The 18,609-nt window shown below is 33.8% G+C and overlaps 1 protein-coding gene across 1 annotated transcript in view; it reads left to right on the top strand.

Annotated features, from left to right (window-relative positions):
- The window catches only part of LOC139114559 (band 7 protein AGAP004871-like), a 110,302-nt gene that overhangs the window by 42,713 nt on the left and 48,980 nt on the right, over positions 1-18,609 (top strand). The window lies entirely within an intron of this gene.

The following is an 18,609-nucleotide window of genomic DNA, read 5'->3' as shown; positions in this document are numbered from 1 at the left end:
TAGTTCACATTGTTGACCTATAACCGCCTGCACAATATCACAACTTTCAATCAATGGTTAAATTTGATTACAACAAGTCGTATGCAGTCCAATTTAGTAATGCTTCAAGGCCTTTTGAAAGGTAATTCCTAAAATTTTGAGAAATGGCCCCAGTAATGCTGAATTTTGATAATATTTCACTGTTTTTGTTTCTAATGTCAACTACAAACTTTTCTTCTTCTTCTCCCCAAAGCATGAACTGTGTTGTTATTGTTGACAACTTAATTCTAGTTCTACTAAAATTCAAATCGAAAAAATAACCCTGCATTTTACTGTATGGACACTAGCTGTACTGACAAGCTGAAGTTTGTGTTTCAACATCCTTTAGGGAATAGAATGAAAACTTGTAATTGACCTAAAAAAAATGAAAATAATGAAAAAATCATCAAAAGTTTGCATTACCAGCCCTGTATGTATTAACAAACTGTGAATACTTTTGCCAATATGCGTTTGCAATTAATGTTATGTTGTTTTCATGCACTTGTGTATATTTATTTAATTTCCTGCACATACAAGATACAAATAATTGAGATATATGCATTTCCAGTAAAACCGAAAAGTGATGTCAGATGCTTCTAAAGGAGTGAGCACATCCTGCTCTGACAATTCCTCCACCCTATGGGAGATATTAAGCTGATATGAGTCTATCATAATGGGATATATATTGGCCATGTACTTTCTCAGACAGTTAAGAACGCATAGTGCTGAAGGCGTGTGCTGGAAATGCTGCAGGCAAGACCGCAAGACCAAAGGCACAAAGCACTGGCAGCTATGCCTGCACCATTCCCCACCCACATATGTGTGACAGACAATACCAAAACTAGAAAAGAAAAGGCACAAAGGACTGTTAAAAGTCTAAAGGTTACCAACTTGGTCACATTCAAGAATAGGATCAAAGCAGGACAACAAGTCATTTTGTTTATATCTGTCAACAAATGATGGTAGATCTAGGCGTCATGATGATGTATTGTAATTTTAAGTTGGTTGAGATCATGCAGCGAAGATCTTTTTAGGCCATTGTTTACTTTTAAAAAAAGTTCTGCCTACAGGTGAAGTCTGAAAGTGTTTGCTAAGAATAAGTAATAGTCTTTAAATGTCATGGTGTTGAAACATAATACTAGCCATTGAAAAATATGCACATATATATGTACAAGACAGTAATTGTGTTTTTGAAGATTTAAGCCAATATTCAGAACAAGTGAAAGGATATCATCATTAAAGATTATGTATTTATATATAATTATGTATATTTAACATGTTACTGTAGTAACTATCGATTCTGGAAAAGAAAGTCAGAAAAAATAATGACCAAGTACTAGTTTGTAGTGCCATGGTATGACACATTTAGGTCTCTTTATGATATCATTTACATGTACCAATTTAGGTCTCAAGTCCCTTAATGAGAGAGACAAAATTTATTTCCCCATGGATAAACTGATATCTCAAGGCCACCTAGTACTTTAGGTACATACACCCTATGGACTACATCTAATTAATTTGTATCTACTAGTGACGCCAGTTTAATTGATCCATTACAGTTCACTGCTGTAATTGCACTTATTAGTCAGTCATGATGCCATCGGAGTGATCAACAAGTTAGAGACAAAATTAACTTGTTATTACATTTCCAATTTTGTGTCAAATTTGAGTAGTTTTCATGAATTATTCATGTTATGACAGAAATACGTTTATCATATACCTAGATTCACGTACCCATGTAAACCTATGGGAAAAGGCGCTCTTACAGGTGTGTAATAAGTTGCCGTATAGGCCCAGGCACACTTTGCCCAAATAAGGTAGTGTGCGCGCTTTTTCGAACTTTTTCATTGTCGTCGCTACGCGCGTTGCTATCCACGTACATTCCATTCGAAAGCACGTCAGCGCGAGATTCGAACCCGTTTCTATGCGCTTTCGCTCGTAGTTTTGAAGCAAATTGTAGACAGTTCGAATCTTATTCCGATCAAAATTGGTTTAAAACAAGTGCTTGATAGTCTCCTCTCATGTTTTGCTGAGAAAGTGTATTTAACGAGCAGGGTCAACTACTCATCTTTGCTCATTCTGTAGTGACATTAGCGTTCGCATAGAACGCGTTCCACAACAGAACAAATGACAACATCGTACATATTAATCCGCAAAGTTGCGCGGCTCATGTTTTTTTTTTTTAATTTACGCCCATAACTTTAACAAAATTTTATTGATAAATACTGAACATATCACAACCGTTCAATAAGGTATATGATAAAACCTTTACGGCCCAGATACGGGTTTTGCGGACCTCGGTCGTACGGCCCCTCGCACGCTCGGGGCCCTTCCGCCGTACAACCTCGGTCCGCAAAACCCGTATCAGGGCCGTAAAGATTAGTATGTATCCAAGAAGGTCACATGACAAGGAATATTTCAGTAAGTGATATTAGAATTTAAATAAGATATTACCGTAACATTTCATAAATGATTTAGTTTCAGTGCATAACTGAATAATGCATAACTGGTATTGTTATAGCTGGAAAATGGCAAAAAGAACATTTTCCATTTATATTTTTCAAAAAATCTCAGTGTAAAATGTAAAGTGTGTACTTTGAGGAGATTCAAAGCAGAATTTATCACATCAGAGAAATTACATTTCACAAAGTTTAACTTGTTCACCCTAATTCTATTTAAACAAGTCCACTCTCAGCATTGATAACAATGATGGGTTTGGGTCAAACCAATATGGTGATTTAAGGGGTAAAATTTTCAGTCACCAATGATTATGACTGGGTTATTGTAATTTGTGTGCTCACAAGGTTATTACATTCTTGTTTGTTTGTTCAGCACCCAAGTTGTGACCAAACTCAAATAAATTGAGTAAACAAGCACAGTAGAAAGTTTCACAATCACAAAACGATCCCAAAGGAAACAGATATAGAAATATTACAAAACACAGACTGCAACATTGCAAAAATAGAATGCTCTCAAAGCCCTCTTCAACAGAAAATAGACATTGGCACTGGAATGTCGAATGGAATGGATAACAAGAATTGATCTAACAAAAGATGAGCCATATGGCATATGATAAAATAGGTAATGACAGTATCTTTTGTATGTTTTAATTCCGTTAGTTGCATCTACCGTGCCAGTTAGCAAGGTCAAAAACATGTTTTAAAATTTCAAAACCCTATTATGTCTAGTTTTTTGTATACAGACCAATCACCTTTCATCAATATATGAATAGGCTTTACCAACAAGCTGATGTACAGATTAGAATCAGCTATTAGGACATTTAAATCTAGATGGAAATTTTAGATTAATGTTGAATCATGTGACAAGTAGATAAACCAAGCAATTGTTTGCATTGATCAGCAACAATGTCAACAATAAAAGTGTATCCAAATGACTGTGTGACTAATTTTTGGGAGATAATCAATAATCTATATAAAAGATGGTTATTTCCTGGGAAGTGTTGTTGTTTTCTTGTGTAAAGTGAGAAAAATTATATGGCTGTATACACTGATATTCATCAAATTTGAAAGGTATGGAAGGGAACTATTTTGATATTGTGAAACAAGAGCTTATGATAGATTTTTAATATCTACGGACACATAATAGAGTTTCTGCTGCGTGAAATTTTCACGGTATTTCTAATATCTATAGTAAATTTGAGGAATAAATGGATATGTGCTCTTTAATATTTCCAAAAATGTCTTTTACTATGTAAATTTGCTGTCAGGGCCTAATTTTGGCTCAGTAGATAGATGGATTTGCATCGGTTTAAGTGGCCTGTTACTGTAAAATAAATGTCAACACTAATCAAATAAATGCCATTCTGAATCTCAATAACGGTAATCCTATTATACAAAACAAAGCGAAAATGATTGGTAGCTTCCCAGCATAATATCTCAAAAGGTTATTACAGTGTATGTATGTATGCTACAATACTAATTGGGTTTGTTAATTGACAAGGTAAGGCAGATAATCAATGTAATCACTCCTATTATTGCCCTTTTGATGTTTCTTGATTTATAGGTTTTCATTTTCCTTTTTTATCAAGACAAAATGACTGTCTTTGGGGATATAATAATGTTTGTCAGTATTAAGGTGTCAGTGGTGCTGTTTAACATTCATACAGTTTCATAATACCCAGAACGGATGTCAACAACTCTGTCTTTGCAAAAAGCTATTTGTGAATGATTTCTTTGCCAGCAATTATTTCAACATTGGGGATTGGAAGATTGGGGGAGGGGGGTGGGTGGTGGGAGGATGGAGAGGGAAAATCCACGTGGGCAATTTTTGCTAAAAAGTTGGCTTGCGAATTTTCCTTCTCTTGCTCAATTGGTGTGAATGACTCAGTTGTGGTGGCCATTGAAGATTTTACAATACAGTCATATTGAGGGGTAGGGGCAATTAGGGTAGCTTTTGGGCACACAGTCCATGTAGCCGACAATGAGATGCAAATGATATGCGGTAAAGGTCTCCTTGACTAACTTTCAGCGCTGTTGCTCACTTTCTACTATTTTTATAGTATTTTATACAAAGTCACAGACTTATTCTACCTGCAACTTAAAACTGATAGTGATTTTGTAGCTCATTCTTTACTATTTTTCACACTTTTTGGTAGCTGGTAACAGACACTTCGTGTTCGTGTCGGCTACATGGACCCCAGCTTTTGAAGTTGGAAAGGGTATGTAATGTGGAAGAACAGAAGAAGGAGATTTGTTTATAACACATTACTTCAAGTGCAAAGTATTAAATAATAAGGGATCTGCATTGAATTTATAATAAAAATAATATTTCTATATTTAACATATGATTTAAATCTATTGACACGTCTTGCAAAAATATATTAAAACAGTGGAAAACAGTTTTCGTTGGCACATGCGCATGCTGTTACAAATACATATATAAAGCAGCTAATAAAATGTACTTGATTCAGTTAAAAGAGTGGTTCATCTGACGTTTTAAACTCAACTGTTTTAATGTTATCAGCAGTTGAAGTGTTATCAAACAGCTGTTTCTGGATTGGTTGATGTCATTGGCATTTATCTAGCCAATTATTGAAAAGCACTTCGTAGTTACTCTTTATGGTATGTCGTCCACATGCAGTCTTTCTGTCTTTCTTATCACCTTTTAAACACTGATGACCCCTGATGACCTCTGACATCATACACAGATGCCTCTTCTCAAACAGGTATTTAAAGATTGATACTGACATAACCAGCAAACACAAGTGAAATTAAGGCGCGCCAAGTTGTCAAATTTCTTGTCAAATCTTCTTAAGTGACCTTTTGACCTTTCAACCATATATTTGATATCACTGATCGTTTGTCAATAATAATGCCATCTAAACTCCATAAGTCGATGATTATTAAAGCCAACTGATATTTCACCAATATTAATCTTCACAATTACTTCATGTGAATTGAATGGGTCAAAAGAATCATAAGCAAACACACTGTACATGCAGCCATTGTAACAGGTAAGGTCTCCTAAAATAATTCATGCTTATATTTTTAGATTTGAAAGTGTAATGGACTTCTTCTAATTTTTCATTTGCTTTTGCTGTCACAGCAATGATAAGAAATGTTGTCCAGTGTGATTGTACACTTATCTAATTAAAACTAATAAAAATTAATTTGCCACTGTTCTGTCCACCAAAATTGGAGAAAAGCATAAAGAATAGAAATATGAAAAATTTGTAATAGGAAGAAAAATTCTATCGTATTTACTGTGAAGTCATGTTATTTTCCACCTCAAACATTGAAAGCCCAGTATGATGTGTTCCCAGAAGTCATTTTCTGTCTGAAGTTGTCATGGCCGATGACATCACAGTTCAGTTTAAGGAGAAGTGGGCAATTCAAGTGACAGAGGAAAGTATCCATCATCTTCTATGTGATTAAAGTAATGGAAAAATAGAGTCATTTCCGGAGTAAATATATGGAAACAATCAAGGAAAGTGTATTCTCATAAAAATGGTAAACACTTGGCTGAGCTGTACTTTATGAGTGATATATGACAATTTCATCCTGAAGTTGTAGCAAAGGAGACACCATGAATAAATGGTGTGTTTGATTGATGATCTGTGCAGTATAAAGACGGAAGTGGAAATCTCTGAAGATGGGCTGCTGGATTCACACGACACCGAGCAACATTAACCTAGGTCAGATTTCTTTGAATGAGTCCATCAACTGGATATGTTCTGTTAAAATAACTCATCGGTTGGAGTACAGTATCTTTACATGCAGGCATCTTCAAATGGAATAAGACATTGAAATGTAAATTTGTCAGAGCAGGGTGAACTTCTTTATGGTGTCACTTGTACTCTTATGTAGTATATCACATATAGCTTCAATAATTGCGTTCCATAACTTGGTTCAACCATGGTCAACCCTGTCAAAAAGCAGACTGTAAAGTCCCATTTAAAACATCCCATGGTGTGTGTGTGTGTGTGTGTGTATATATATATATATATATATATATATATATATATATATATATATATATATATATATATATATATATATATATATATATATATATAACATGTGCCAAACAAATTTACTAATGGACTAATGTGAAACTGTGACATTGTCAGTCTGTTTTTTCAATACATACTTTTAATACTGCGACACTGAAAAAAACCTGTAAAAATCTATAATGCCTAGCAAGTGTGGACTTGAGTAAAAATGTTGTACTAAAAATGACATGAATAAGTTGATGTGACACTATTGCTATTTGAATAAATCGTATGCGTCCTGTACAAACAAAGATTTGTTAAATTAACTTTTAAACAAAATTTTTTTTATGAAAGCCATAAGGTAAAGCAGTCTGGCAGCACTTTTGTAGGTTGTTAGCTATTTTGTCAAATTTCAAGGGCAAACGCTGGTTTAATGCCTACTTTTCATATCTGCATTTAAACAAATTGAAATGCCCAATTCCCTAATGCTACATTGAATTGGAGCATTCACAATACAATCCATCATGCAAAGAGGCTGTGCTTGACACTTTATAATGCTGTGATTGCAGGAAATTACCATGCTATTGAAGTCAAACACCCAACTCTTCAAAGTACTTGACATGAGGAAACATGAATACTGAGTTCAGGAATTTATTCACCTATTTTTTGGCTTAATTGCTGTACAGTTATGCCAATGCATGACTCTGTGCACTGATTAATTGTACTGAATTACTTGCGGTTATTTAAAGGTAGGCTTAACACAGACTTTTTACTTACTGGTGCATCTGAAGAATTGGCACAGCAGGAATCGCATTTGAAAATGTGCTTGTTTGAATATAAAACTGAGTGCCCTTGGTGGTAAATAGATAAAATTACACCCCCTAGCATTATACTCAGTTTTAATATGGCTCACATTTGTCTTGTGTATACACGTACTGTACCTAAAAGTGTTGAAGATTCTCAGGGGCTGTGGATATTAATGTGACTAGTAAAACCCATCATTATTTTAGGAGGGTGTTAAATAGCTTTATTAACATGCACAAATTCTCAGCAAATGTATGCCACAGTTTCCATGGAAACTATCTATTTGCATAATTCTGAATGACCAGTTAGATGTTGATTTGAAATATTTTACATACAAAACTTGTCAGCAGGTTAATCTCTAACACCCAATTTTGGTGCAGATTTACCGTTTTAGAGGAATTTTTTAAGTTCAGATCATAATTGTGGCATGAGATTTTCACACTTTAAAACTTGTTTAGGGGAACTTGGAAGGGGATTTGTGATCAGCCGCAGTGGGTTTCATTGTGTGAGTTTTGCCTCTAACCAAGAAAAAACTGTAATTTTAATTTAATCTATACATGGTCCCCTAGTCACTGTAATGGCTGACTATCTCTGAAAATCAAGATCAGAAGCACACAGTGTGTACATTTGTTTTTAAATTGTCCAATTTATTTCTTTATACTAATATTTTGCATATTTGTATATTTTGTATTTTTGACATGCAAGTCATAAATTTCTGATCAAAGCAGTTGCCATTTTGTCGTAGTGGAAACCTGATAAAGTCAATTGTGATATGCTTCTGTTGAAATGCCAACTGTATTTTGTGTATAACTGATACCAGTCTATTAAAGTGGGTGTTTATTTTACCTTTACCACGATACTTGGCTTTCATTTTCTTTTTGTCGTGGAAAAAAAGGATCATATTTATTTAAGTGCCATGAGCTGTAAATGTTGATGTATTTCCAGTATTTTTGTTGAATGTTTGTAAATAACATTTGTTCCACCCTTGTAATTAGTCTTCAATTTGTTAACATACCATGTATGTGTGTAGTGTCCAATGATATTGTTGACAACTGACTATAAGTCCGGACTAGTATTCATTTGTCAACAATAGAGAATACAATGTGTGTTTGATAGTAGTACTTCACATTCAAGTTCAACACCATAAGAAAAACAAGACTCTGTAATTATTTTATTGAACAAACAATGAAAATTTTATAAAAAGCTACAGCTATTGCCCTTTAAAATATTACTAACACTCAGTTGTTAACCCTTTGAGCGCCAAAGTCAATTTTTGTCGCCTCTATTGAAATGTACACCTGTCAACTTTTTTCTAAATTTTGCAAAAATTATGATAAAAATCCAAAGCCAATAAAATGTGATGTTCATTTGGTCCAAAATTGTCAAAAAATTACAGAAAAATTCACAAAATGTTGCACACTATAATTTTGGTGGGAAAATTGCAGTGCTCAAAGGGTTAAGAACATTTCAAATTTTGTGTTGACTGTTCTGGTCCATGAACAGTTCTGAATTGGACTGTGTATTACCAGTATAATCATCTCCTGTTTAGCCGAGTCAGGAAACACTGTGTTTCCGATCATCAACAAGTTCTCTATTGTGTCCAGTTAGTTATTATCTGGATGTCAAAAACGTGACATTTGTATTATGAGTTTTTCATGAACCATGCAGAGAGCATTATAACGTTTTCACGTTGCCAATTTTTCAAAAGCAGTGAAACGTGAAATGAAAAGCTGAAAACAGTATCGGCAATAAATCATGAGATGTAAAATATTGAATGGATTGCAGTCTCTTATCACAATGAATGTGTTTTGATGGCGATTTTATTTATGCAGTTGTTAGACTATTTATTTTGCTTGGAACATTGAAATGGTGAGCATGCGCCTAGCTCTCCTATTTCTTTAAACCTCACAGCAATACAAGGAAAGCACTATATACACAATAAAAAACAGCGGCAGAAAATTCTGGAGAATCTGAAACGTAGCTGGCCTGAGGAGTATTTCCATTAGTGGTTTGTAACACAGTTTTGCTAAACCTTGTCACACCAGCGTGAAGGGAGAAGACATCAGGCTTTTCTTAACAAAAACATAACAGTTTACTAGACATCTACATATGAAAGCTGAATTTACAACTTGCAGTTATTGAAAATCTCTTGTGTAGCAGCCAACTTTTCTATGCTATCACCTAAAGCCTGTACCAAATCAACTACCTTTTTTTTGTGGTGTACGTTTTCAGAATCATGTCGAAAACAATCTAATCCAATATTGTGCTTGCATGTTCAAACCCAGTACGTGTTTTACAATTTGATTATGTCTGGAAGTGCAAATTCAATAGTGACTAATAAAAACACACTGAGCAGACAGATATGTTTGTACAGCCCGTCTTCGCAAACTGGAAACACGGTATCGATTGCGTTAAAGCCGTAGGGAATGCAAGAAAATGGGAGGTGATACTAGAATTAAAGTATTGAAGAAAATTGATGCCCTTGTGGCAATTACTTGTGCCAATATCTTTGCAGCATATTTTTGGTAGGTTTATGCAATTTTATCTACTGCTGACGGTATTTTGAAGCATCCAATTTATGGCTCTCAATGTAACTTACATGCAATTTGTTATTGTAGCTATATACATACCTGTGACCACATGAACATAAATTGAATTGTCAACAACAAGAGTATATCAATTACATTACATTATTTACTTACAAACTGTACAGTTCCTGGGTATTTCCACAAGCTTTAGGGAATAGCCAAGAAATGGTAATTGAGACCTGGAATGAAAATACTGAAAAGATTGTGAAAAATTATAGTTTGTGGCGTTTCAATTCCAGTACCAAGACAAGCCAATTTTAAAGCATATTTTTATGTATAGGTCTGCCTGGAGTCTGTGAAAGTTAATGAAAAACAGGATCTTTGTATCTTTGTTGAGTTGACAGAAAATTACCCTATATTAATGTGTATTGTTTTTGTTATCTGTTAAAAAGTTCAAAAGTATGTAAGTTCAATGACAGGTAATGGCAGTGGGGCACAATTAGCAATTTAAATTACTATTACAAATAGGCACATGTTGAAATATATCTATCTTATGCCTGTATAAATCATTGCAAATATTATTAAAATTTTAGATGTACAATAATGTTAAACATGAAGGAGTAAAAAAAGGCTCATAAAATATTCATACAAATATCAAAATTTTACATGCGCTGTTTATAATTCTCATTTTCTTCACTTAATAATTGAGGACAAAATTCAGATGTGCATTTTGATACTGTACATGTACTGAGCTCTTCCAAGTAAATTATTGGCCAATTTGTATGTTTAATGAATTTCATAATTAGATATCTATCAAAGTAATGAGCATGGAGAATTTGATAGTACTAAGTCAAACTTGGTATTGAACTAAAGTCTACACATGCACATTAATTGTTGCTAATTTGCATAATATAATTTTTCAATTTGTCAAATGTCTGTTACAATGTCAAGCCAAACAAGAAAAAATTGAACAAAAACTATTTTTTTCCCAAGATATAACATGCAAAATATAATAAATAAATTCATAAGATAAGAGACAATTTGTTAAATCAAATACAAGAGAGATTTAGCCCTGCTGAAGTTTTTATAAGATCTTGCATGGCAATGAGTTACTTTTTTGCATATAAATGGACTTTAGTTGTGACCTTTCATCTATCATGGTAGGAAAAAGCTGTTCTGTAAAATAAAATCTGATTTTTCTTGCCATTTCTAAATAGGAAAATTTTTTTTGTAATCTTCGCTTGGGTTTAGCAGTGTGCACATACTACAGTATATTTGACATTTTTTCATGCAGTGTTTAGATAAACCAATTTGACCATATATTGGAATATATGAAAGTCATTTTTAGCATGTACATCACTGAGACATAGACTTAGAAGCATTTTACAAATGATATGTCAAATCAAAGGCATTTGTCTTTTGAAAGAGACCGACTTGGTTACGACTTGTAGATAGATAGACGATGGGTGGGTATTTCATCTGAGCAGGATTCACTCATTCCTTTCAAAACACATGACGTCATTTCTTGGTTGCTTGACCAAAAGTTCATGTATCCATCTTTCAAGGACATCACTGTGTTGCCGTGGATACAGAACTGTTGTTGTCAAGTGTTGGTGTGAATTGCTTGACGCCAGATCAAACTTTTAGATTCCAAATATCAGCTGCCGTTCACAAAGGCGAGAGAGAAATGCTTCAAACGTGTTCACAAAATACTTTGGCTTGCATTCAAAATTACTTGGAGAAATACACTGCTGTTAATTTCTTAGATGCATTAATGCATGTAGCATTGCGTCCCACGTACAGGCGGGTTTTATATGCATCAATTGTCACGTACCGAACACCTAATGTCTTTTGATATTCATGTTGAACACCTACATGTACTCATGCTGTTTGTTACTCAAACTCAATTTTTTTATATTGATGTCCAACAACTAGCACTGTAGAGATTGGAATAGCTAGATTTCTATTTCCTACTCATATTTTAAGTAATTTAATCTGAGAAGCCAGTTAAATCTGACAAGCAAGTTCAAAATCTTAAACTAATCACCTGGAATTTTCAAATGGAGATTCTAAGAGAAATCTTTGAAATTTGTTCACACAATCCCTAACCCTTTTGAGAGCTGTAATTTTTCCCAGCAAATTTACGTGCTGTAATTTTTCCCAGCAAATTTTCAGTGCAACATTTTACCAATTTTTTTGGAATTGTTTTGACAATTTTGACCAAATGGACATCACATTTCATTTGTTGCAGTTATCAAAATTTTGGCAAAATTCTGAAAAAAAAATTGTGATTGGGTATATTTCATGAAGGCGACAAAAAATTGACTTTGGCACTCAAAGGGTTAAAGTGTTACCATAGCATACTGGTTAATGTCATCCTAAGGACTATGATCTCTGTTGTATGTTATGATCTGAGACTTAAGTATTGAAATACATACTTTGTGATCATTTTTACCATTCCTATTTCATGATACTATTAGTTCAAAGTTCTACCCAGTCATTGCCTGATACATGTTTATTATGTTCCGTTGTCTAAGTGGATCAACATATAAACGGAAAACAGGCCCTTGGGGTAAAAACGGACTGTTTGCAATGAACATAATAAACATCGTCATAATTGACAATGAAAGATTTACTACCAGTATTGATATCCAGAGAAAGTGAAAATTTGTTGTGTTTTTATGTTATTTCATCCCAATCTTTGTGTTGCATACAATGCAAAAGTGGCTGTCCCTTCATGTCCACATTTATTTACAATTTATGTAACCATGAATTTCTCCATATGTTATTTACTAAATATATTCATGCACAAAAGCTGCATTTGCAATTATCTCTTTTAGAAATTTCACAGTGTTTAAAAAATACTAAACAGTTGCAGTTGGAGTTACACATAGCAAATTCAATATATGTGAAATCACTGAAGGGTGTTTAACTATACAATAAAATGATTCTTTACACGTCACCAGTCAATGCTATTTCCATCAAAAATCAATGAATTGTCATGTCACAAAAAATAAGGAGTATAACAGATAAACTATCCCTGAAACCTGCATTGTGCCGGATTACAAAATTTTATAATAATTTAGCAGCTGTTGTGGAAAGGAATCACAGAGATAGCTGTCTTTTGTTCCTGGTTTTGAGTGACAAGAAGTGTTATAGAACACCAGCGACTTGGTGACATCACAGGTGAATTGTCATGGCAGCAGTGCTCATGATGAAGAACCTTACACTGGATGTTTGTTGAGTTCGGAGAAACAGCCTGATGGAAAAAATCTTATCCAGTCCAGAGTGATGTACGACAAGGTCATATTCCTCAGAGATCTAGAGCAATTTCAATCAGCACCCTGTACTTTGTACAGCAGGGAAATACATTTTGTAACATTTATTCTTCCGAAACCTATTTCACCCATTTACTTTGATGAATGCAGCATGTACTTAAATAAATATTTGTCATTATTGAAAATAATTATGATGTAGCTGTCAAGGTTTTGTAGTTCAAAGTACCTAGTTTATCAGGTTAACTTACAGTGTTTCTTTCATAGCAAAAATGAGGCTGTCGTACACCAAAAATGTTAAATATCACAGCTGTATATATGGTAAAAAATATTTACCTTTGGCAGAATTTCATAGCATATCAGAAAAATGTTGCTGTCATAAAATATATTTTGAAAACCAATATTGGTTATATTTACATGTGTATGGCTGCATGGTTTGAAGAATGTTTTTGCTAATATCACGTGTGTTGATTGCATAAAGACTACAGCAAATCTCTTCAGTTGCGCAGTCCATTTCAACTCATGTTTCTATGTAAATTTGACTATGCATATTTACTTGACTAGGCAAGTTCTATTTATCCAGTGACTACACTGAACAAATTTACTTATAATCATTATGCCATTTTATTATGCATTTAGGACAAAGATCATACTGGAATTTCCTTCCTCTGAAACTAATACCTCAGTCACAAAACTATAAAAGCGTCAAATAGTTGGAGACAGTGTGAAGTTTTAAAATATCACAGTGGGAACTACAGATCCCAAGTGGTGGTTAGAAACTTTTGAATAAGTTCATACAACCATTACATGTATAGTTTGTTGAAAGTGATTCAATCCATCATATTTTATTCCTTGCAATGAAATGTCAATAACAAAGTTCTCTATTAGTAAGATCTAAAGCCAGTGATCATGTGAGGTGTTTATAAAGTAGTACTTTTTTAAAGCTCTGGATTCACATTATTTTGCAAGAATGCTCTTAAAAATGTGTAATAGCCAAGGGAAAATAGATTTGTGTAGACATTTTATCAGTGATTACTCAATAATGTAACACAGTGTTTCAAAGATTTGGACTCAAGAAAGAAAGCTACCTACCTTAGTAAAGTGAAAGAATGTATTTTCATGTGAATTCATTAGTATGTGTATGGTGTTGCATCTTTCTGTTACAGCACTGACTATCTAGGCACTTCATTTACACAGTATTGCTTCAAGTAAGAATAAGACTGATATATGTGAAATTTGAATGGGTAATTGAATACTTGCGTGACATTTGGAGAAATCCAAAGATGTTGAACACAGTTGTGGGTCATTGTATGGGTACTTTGCTCGCACATGTTAAAAAATTTTCTTTGCCAGCACTTTAGGTGAGCTGTATTCTAAGTCCCTTTTTGTGATACAAAATCTTTTTTCATGAAAGTTTATTGATATACCAAATATCACACTGACTGTTTGCATTCCTCTTACAATATAAATGTGGTAATGGAGGCCCTAATACATTTTGCTATTTGTTGTTTACTTTCTGACTTTAGGATCTGTATTTTGATCAATATTACTTATTTCATAGATTACATAGATAACAATGCAAAGCAGGTCAGTTCTGAAAGTAACAGTGTTGATCAATAAATGTTGCCATGTGTGTATTTCAACACTCAAAGGGAGAGAGAAATGAAATTGAAATGTACTTTTAGTAAAATGTAAATTTTCTTTGTGTTCTTTTGTCAAATTGTAAATTTTTTAATAATATATTAATAATAATAATAACTTAGTACACTTCTATATCATCTATGGATACAGGATGTTAAAAAGATTAATAATAACAATAATAAAAAAATAGCTGGAAAACTAATAAAATATAAGACAGGGAAGCAGAGAAATGATAATTGACAACAACAAAATAAATTTATCATAACAGTTTGAAGAATGGTAGTCATATTGCATGCAATATTAAATTGTTGTATGAAAAATGTCAGTGAAATGAGTATAGATGTTTCGCCTGAGGAATTTATACAAACTTGTTATATGCCTGTACACATTTCCACAGGAGTTTCCAAGTTTTGTCTCTTTTTGTGATCACAGTGTTGGCAGTTAAATTTTTTCAAAATCAAAAGGCAAGTTAAACGCCTCGGAGGCCCTCGACACTTCAGTAATTTTGGTTGACGGTAATAACAGATGACAAAAGCGGATAGATATCGCAAGATTAAATGAAATATTTAAATTAATCATTATGCAAATCACCATGACAACAGCCCATCATGCTTTCATTGAATAATAAAATGCAAAGCAAGCACACTTGTGGGAGATTTGGTCTCCATGGTGATGTGCTGAAAGGATATAAAATGTTTAACTCCACGAGGTCACTTGGGTAAAAGCAAATAAAAACATTTATGACAGGCCCATGGAAAATTGCCTATTAAGTAAATTGAGGTGCTTTCTGTCAATTGACACATTGAAATTCAAATTACACTATATTAATATTGTAATTAATTTCACAGCGGCTTTTTAACTTTTTTGAATGCTATAATTTATCGAGAATTTTTCACCTCAGTATAGATTTGATTTTTTGACAAATACTGCATAATGTATTATTTGTCAGAAATTTCAGACAAATTCACAAAGAAACCTGAATGCATGTGCTTAATTAAATTCGCCTTGATGCAAATTGAAAAGTACCTTTAGAAAAGTTGAGTGACAGCGTCGCTGACATTTTTCTCGCCTGCTGTGCGGCTTAGAAATTTGAGGAAATGAAATTTACAGGAAACAAATTACTGTCAGTGGTTCATCTTGCACATCATAACGTCCGGTCAGGGCCCTGGGGAAATTTGCAATATGGCAAAAGTTGCTACAGGTGTGGATATTTGATGCAACTCATATCCAGTTCTTGTTTCACAGTGAATGTTATACTTTTTATTTATTCAGTAAGATCCTATCATTAGTGTTTATATGTCCTGGACTGCCTGGAGCCATGGGACACGCAGTGACAAAAGACAGAAATGATTTCTGTACAGTGTCAATTGTCATCACCTGTTTACTAATCAATGAGTTGATCAAAATATTATCTATAGTGTCACATATTGGGTATTATTAATCTCCAAGGTGTGGAAAAGTCTAGTTATATTATACATCAATAACAAAGATGAGTCTCTAATTTAAGTTTCTAACAGTCCATAGTGGATTGATGATTCTCAGGGGTGCAGTGCCGAAAGGTCAAGGACAAGTGGTGGTGGAAAGATGTGTCTTATCTCTGCCCACACATTTTATAGGGGACGTTTTTCAAACAGTGTCTGTAGAGAATTCCAAAGTGGGGAACCATAGCTGAGAAAGCCATTCTCTGGTTTGTCTTTAGTCTGTAGCTAGAGAATATATCACAGCAATTATAGCCAGAGGCTGATGAAAATGAATCACCATGTTTATAAATATGGTTTTTTGCAGATCTAGAATTTGGACTTGACATTTGCCACTAACCCTTTGAGAGCTGTAATTTTTCCAACCAAAATTTCAGTGCAGCATTTTACTGATTTTTATAAATTTTTCTATATTTTTTATAATTTTGGACCAAATAGACATCACATTTCATCAGCTACAGCTTTTAATCAAAATTCTGTCAAAAATCTGAAAAAAATTGATTATGGTATATTTTATAAAGGCAACAAAATTTGACTCTGGTATTCAAAGGATTGAAAGCCCTACAATATGTTACCAGCAAGACTTTCTTCAGTCAAGTTAATGTTCAGTAGCAACTACTAAGTGGAGATGCTATAAGAACTATGGAATTTCCATGATATTCCGCAAGAATAATGTCAGGATTCATGATACCTGACAATGTCATTGATCATAGTCACATCTGGTCTGCATGTATTAAGTTGAAGGTTAATTCATCAAGATTGACAAATAGCTGCCTTTGAAATGTGTAGGTTGGTAAACATTTATGTATAAGGTTGAGGAAATACAAAGGGACAAGATTAGAAAACTGTCTATGATATTTCATAAAATTATTATTGATTAATGTATTTTTGTATCAATAGAACTCAGCTTTTTAAGTACCATACATAGACATCACTTCATGTTACCTTAAAAATTGCTGGCTGCAATTATTTGAATAATTCATAAATTCACTGCAATGTTCTATCAACAGCCTGCTTTACTGTTTAATACGGTAAATATTGCTTTAATGGACAGCTTAAAATAGTACTCAAGGATTTTCCCTGTTGCCAGTATTGTCGAACTAAAATTTCATTGCCTGACTTATTGATTGGTTAAATATCATATTTCGTGCTTTCAAAACGGCAGCTTTTCAGTGAAAGAGCACCCTTAAGTGTGTTCTTAACAGCGAACTCAGTATAAACCAGTTGCAACCGCCCTCTATGGATAGCAAATCAAAAGATTGCAAACTGTACTGATAGAGGGCAGTATTACGGTACTGGGGAGGTACGTACAAAAAATCTGACATTGCCAGGGCTTCATGACTGAGTGAAACTTGCAAGTTGACGATATTAGGCTACAGAGGTCTGGTGACAGGAAGTCGGCTAAAATGCTTGATTTGAGCAATGGAAAACATCACATTTGTGGTCATTTTGAAAATCTTTGCTACATATTACTTTTCATTTTGTTTCCAAAGATGTAAGAAAGCACATCAAAAATGAAAGGTTTAAATTTTTACTCAAATTTTCCTGAAAAGAATTTTCAACTATTCTCTTCAAAAACAGAAAAACACAGATGGGGTCACCGTCCGATTTTGGTACTAGAAAAACATATAATACCCAATACTTACATGTACTGATATTTGAAATTCAAAATAGCTGCCATCTCTGTTATCTCCATGATGGACAAGAAAATTTCCAATTTTCACAAAACTTAGATGGTGACAACTATCCTTACTCCAAGAGCTTTAGAATGAGCCCCCACAAGTGGGAGACCATAACAGGATTGTGAAGGTATCAACTCAGCATATCGGTGGCCTTTGCAGAAAACGCTGCTCTTATGTATGGGGGAAAGGAGCACAGCCATGAATTTTATACCATTAATCATCTTGATCACTTTACCAGAGACATATACTTTCAGTTACTTAAAATAGCTTTATTGTACTTTGTTGTAAAGGCCAGGTGGACATAAATAATGAAATGAGTTCAATGATAAGTGATCTGTGACAAACTGTCCAGGTTACTTAAAAATTTATGTGTGTTAAGACACTACTTTGAAAACCCAGACCTTTTTTCAAGATATACAGAGTATGACGTATTGCTTAAAGTCTGTCAAAATGACAAAACCTTGGTGAAGATTTATATAGTAGCAGTTAAAACGGTATAATGTGCTAGTCTTTGAGTTAGATGATTGGGTTCATCAATAAATAACAATTCAATTACTCGTAGAGAATTATACCTGGGGCATCAGTGGTACTTTTACCTGATTGAGCACAGCATTTTCTCATTACCCTTGCCAAAAATAATATTGTATGCTGATTGTTCCAGGCAACTTAGTTATCAATACAAATATATTTTTGTTTAGGAACAGACATTGCTGATAGGCAGATTTTGAAAAT

The sequence above is a fragment of the Ptychodera flava genome, chromosome 16, assembly GCF_041260155.1.
Source record: "Ptychodera flava strain L36383 chromosome 16, AS_Pfla_20210202, whole genome shotgun sequence".
Lineage (NCBI taxonomy): Eukaryota > Metazoa > Hemichordata > Enteropneusta > Ptychoderidae > Ptychodera > Ptychodera flava.
This window is presented reverse-complemented; position numbering and strand designations above follow the sequence as displayed.